Source organism: Buteo buteo, chromosome 8 (assembly GCF_964188355.1).
Source record: "Buteo buteo chromosome 8, bButBut1.hap1.1, whole genome shotgun sequence".
NCBI classification, from domain to species: Eukaryota; Metazoa; Chordata; class Aves; order Accipitriformes; family Accipitridae; genus Buteo; species Buteo buteo.
The window spans coordinates 47,337,510-47,342,717 of NC_134178.1; positions in this window are offsets into that span (position 1 = coordinate 47,337,510).

Here is a 5,208-nt window from a genome sequence, read left to right on the forward strand (position 1 = left end):
TGGTTATAAACTAGTTGTAAAATTACTTCCAAATTCTTGAATAGGCCAAGAATAACCAAGATAACCCAAACTGCATTTTCCTGCAAATAAAGTATTTGCCAAAAATTATAAAACCATCCCCAACAAATCCTCAATTCCATTAGTTTAAGTGGAGTAAACCCAAGTATGAATATTCAAGACATGCAGCGTTTTTTAGTTCTGATAGATTTCAGGAAGTTTGATATGCCTCAGCACTACTCTGGTCAAGAGGTTCTACAAATGGATATCATGGATAACTGCAAAGTGATTCTCATTTGCAAAACTACTCCAGGTTCTTGTGGTGACATTCTAACAACTTTGCTCTAGAAGTACCCTGAGGCCAAAATTAAGATACGGTTGAGTCCTAATATCAAGAGTATTAGGTTCCAATCTTAACCTAAACTAAGATTTATTCTTAAAAAAAAAAAAAATGAACTCTCCAGTGTACCAAATCAAATATCTCAAGTGTGATACTGTTTCTTTTGATAGTCATTTATTCCATAGACATTTTTTATGTTCACATGGGTTTTCTACTAAAATAACCTGATGAGGATCTCAAACGTATTCACTTTGTTGCCTTTATGCATCAGAAGTTCAGTATGTAAGTGCTTGTCAAAGCTCTATCTTCTTGGGCGAAATAGAGTACTTTTAGAGTTACAGACACCACTACCTTATAATGTCATATAATCTATATTCCTTCTAATGAAGGTCCTTCACCTTTAGCACATTTCTCAAAGAACTCAACCCTTAAGACTTTTAAAACCAAGATATATTGGCGGTGACATGATCTTCCAGGGGAGAGGAAATCCTTATCTCCTGAGTCACCTGTACCTGGAACAAGTAGAGTAGTAGATATTATGTTTCTAGCCTAGCTGTATTTTGGAAAAGAACTCTGGTCTAGTAAGGAAAGATCACAAGTTTTATTTGGAACTTTCCAAGTTTTTAATTTTGATGACCATAGTAGAAGAGTATTTGGTATTGTTCCTTTAAAATTGTTTTCATTGAATAGGTCTGAAATAATAAACTATTATTTTAGTGGTTTTAAACTTGGACTGACCAGAGGTCTTTCTAATCCACTATACCATCTCTGTTGATACCCTGTGCTATATCATTCTGAAGAAGGTAAAAGAGCACTCACAGTTAATACCTTGGAAAATAATCTATTCACGTTTGGCTTTTATTTTGAAACAAAGGCTACATTTTCAAGGTTTACTGGAATGTCCCTAAAGAATTGCCCTAGATTAATTATTTCCAATAATACACTGAATATAGTGTGCTGGCAATTCTGGTTTCTGCTGAGATGGAGATGAGGATGGTAAAAAAGCAAGCAGATATGATCTGTCCTGTTTCTCTGTTACTTAGGAGCTGGAAGGATGAAGTAACAGCTTGTCCATGCAGTGAATTTGGCTAAAATAGCCACTAACAGATAACCTGCTCAGCATGTATTCCTGAAAGGCTCTTGGTGATATAGTGTTACATTTTCTTACAAAACTGTATACACTTCTGAAGCACAATATTTATTCTGGAAAAAAGATCTGTGTTGTTCTGGAATAGAATAGCTGTTACATAGGAGTTTACTATAACAGTAATTCTAATCAAGTGCTATATGGTTAATTCCTAGATTACATTTGGGTATGTCTGGAAAGGAGAAAGAGGGGAAAGACTGTAGTTTGGTTTGCTTAATTTCGTGCCAAATGAATCACCATAGCATATTCAGAGTGATGAACAGAAAGGATAACAGGAAGTATTAATATATGAAGAGATTATGTGTTTTGATCAGAAACTGGTGTGCTGAAATGACTTGAAAGGGTTGTTAGTGTTGAACTCTTGTGTAAGATATATCATCAGCAGTCACCATATATATGTTTCAATTGTTCCTGATTAGAAACTGCATGGACTTTGCAGGACCACTTTCCAGAGAACAGGTACTGTTGCAAACAATGCCAGTGTTAGAGTCACTTGTAGTCTTTTTTATTATGAAAATGGTGAATGTCACTGATTACAAAAACTATAAGTAAGGGGTTTTTTGTCTAGACTAACAGAAGAATTTTTTGATTGAGGTCTTAATTTCATTCAAAAGATACTTTTATATATATATATAAACTATCTGGAAACAAATATATTTTATCTGCCTATTACTATAGTTTATATCAGGAACTTTGGGAGTTTTATAAAGTTCTGTTCTCTGAAAGGAAGCACAAATAGAAAATTGTCTGTAGTATAGACTTCTGTCTTGCTGTTTTTATTTTCGTTTTGGTTTGATGTTCAGTCAAATGGATCATCCACATGGAAGTGTGTAACTTCCAGGACAGTTGCAACTAGGGTGACATCTATGAGCAACCTATTCTGTGAATACTTAAAAGTATTCACAGAAATACCATCTAAATGGCAGATGAGATGGATCCAAGGATTCTCTGCTAAAACCCCTGATGTTCTGGGGAATCAGGGTATCGAGAAGTCACGGAGTCACCAATGATCTCAGTGGAGCACAGAACATTCCCTAGCAGCAGAAATGGCTGGTAGTGTGGTGCTACTGGTATGTTTAAGATATCTAGTAAATCCTCTGAGGTAAGAGCAACATGATCCAGTTAAATTGCTCTTGGAGCCTGTGACTGGCCTGGTGACCATGAGGAGCACAGCAGGTGTGTCTGCAGCATAGCAGAAGTGAAGGAAGGGGACCTGTGTTCCTTTCAGTGCCCAAGGCTAGACACAAACTAGAAGCTGGGGCTCTTTGTTGCATCATTCTATTCACGTGGCAACAAGATTACTGGCAGAAAGACAAGCTTCTTTGAAAAAAGAACACATGATTTTCACAGTGTTTCTCATGTCAAATTCCCAGGGTGCTTTTCGAGGGTTACCCGAGTATCTGAGACATAAAAGGAAATGTTCTGCCCAGAGCTACAGAGTCCTATAACTGGCTCAGGTCTTGTCCAAATGCGGTGTGTTGTGGAAAGTACCAAGTCCTTGTTCGAGGACCTTGCTGAGTGTAGTGTGAGGGATGAAGGTTACTGAGTTGCTATATGATGTGACTCAGTCCCATTCCAGGCTACCTGGTCATTTGTAGACTTCACTGTCCTTCACTAGTGATTCTCCTTTTAGATGGAACAATAGCAGGATTATGATATGGCAGAGAAGAAAGTGTAGGGCAAAAATCCTAGAAAAGCAGCAAATTTTGGATTGCCATCAGGCAATACACGGAGTTCAGACAGCCCCTATTATTCAGAGTATCTGAATGAGATGTGCATCTTTGTGAAGTCACAAAATGCCTTTGTTTATGACACATGTGTACCCAGAGTGTTTGCTGAACAGCATTGTAGCAATAGCATGTCATAGATATAAAATATGATAGCGCTGGCTTCAGTTCTGTGCTGAGAGATAATCTGCAGTGAGGGGTAGTGATAAGGAGTGGGAATACATTAAGAAAACACCCATCAGTCTGCTGTTTTATCATTCTGGAATTGCTGTATTCCTGGGCTGAGTCATAGATACAGAAGTGACAGTAGGGAATTGCTCCAGAAAAAAGTGCTATCCCAAGCTCCTTTTCTACCCACAGCTCTTCAAACTGACTCGGCTCTTGTTAGACTAAACATCGGTTCTGGAGGGCACAATACGTAACTACCTGGATATGATGTTTGTAATACTCGGGGAAGGAGTTTGTACTGTGGGGTTCAGGAGCCGAAAGTATAGCACAGTTAAGGAAAACATAATAAAATCCAGCAGAGGAAGAAGGCTGCTTCCCGCCCCCCCCCTTATTACAAGAGCTCTGTTAGCTGATAAAATAGCATCTTCAAATGAAATGTGAGACTTATTGTTTGAGCCAGGGTGGAGTCAAGCCTGGGAAGAAGAACAAGGTATATAGTTTTATGGACAAACTCCCTGACTTTAGAGGTAGCAGCTGCATTCCAAGGTTTTAAAACTGGCCTCATAAAGCCTGTGCACATTTTATACTTAGTGTCTGATTTACACCGAGGTGTCAATGGCTTAGCCAAAGATGAGTCTTAAGATGGGGTTACGTAGCAATTTGAACTAAAACCTAGTTCAAATTGTTTGTGTTTAATTGAGGTTGCTACATATGTGTTTTCTCTAAACAGACATGTACTGAGCAAGTCTTCATCTCTTGGGTTCAGGCAGATTAATTTCCTCAAGCCCTTCCTGTTTTCTGCTCAGATCTCTGCTGCTATCTTGTGGTAATTTAGTTTCCCTGCAGTAGAATGGCTATGGTATCACCACAAAACTGTCTAGGATCTCAGAGTAACAATCAAGATTGAGAGTTTCAAGTTTAGAGAAGCATTTGAGGTAGTCATCTAAGGTAGGCCTTTTTGTGCTGAGTCATGCTAGACATTTCTCAGCTCAGCAAATTCTTTGCAGATTTTAGTGTTAAAAATAAAATAGACTATTGTTCCTGTCTCACATCAAATGAATTATATTTACTTCCAAAAAATAAATCGCCCCAAAACCTAAATCTGGAAACTTTGCATGGAAACTGATATGCAGGATTCCTTTGTGGATGGTTAGCAAATTTAGATAGATCTATTAGTATTAGGATAATTTTCAATCATATTATTTTTTGCATCTGCCTTTGCATTTGTAGAAATTTGTGTAAAAAGGTTTCCCATTCAGGCCAACAATCCACTGAATCTGCCTACATATGTTGCTCTGGATGGTTTTTTTGCCTCTTCAGCATGGCAGCAACATCATGTAATTTACTTCTGGAACAGGATATAGTGAGGTGAAAAGCACAGCACAAAAAAATAAAGTGTAGAGAATCTAGAGTTTGGGTTTTGTTTTGTTTTGGTTTTTTTGGTAGATTACATTCATAGCACGGCTATTAGCATAAATCTACTGTATGCAGTCAGAGATGCAAGAGACTTGTTTAACAGCATTCTCAAGGTGAAGCTCTACAGGGAAGGAAAGGGACAATATTACCTACTGAACTATTAAGGAACCATTATAACCATTTTATCTTATTTATCTCTTTAATAGATCAGGAATTGCATTGCTGGTAAAGATGAGTAGCTGACAGCACTACCTAGTGTTATGTAGTGCCAGTGAATGCTGAACAAGTGTTGATCATACATTCAAACATACTCCATTCCTCTTCTGTATCTTTTCTGCTTTTTCTTCTTTGGTTTCAGCATGCCATTTTGCAGATGCAGGTCAGCAGAGACATGCAGCCCTTTTCCTAATTTA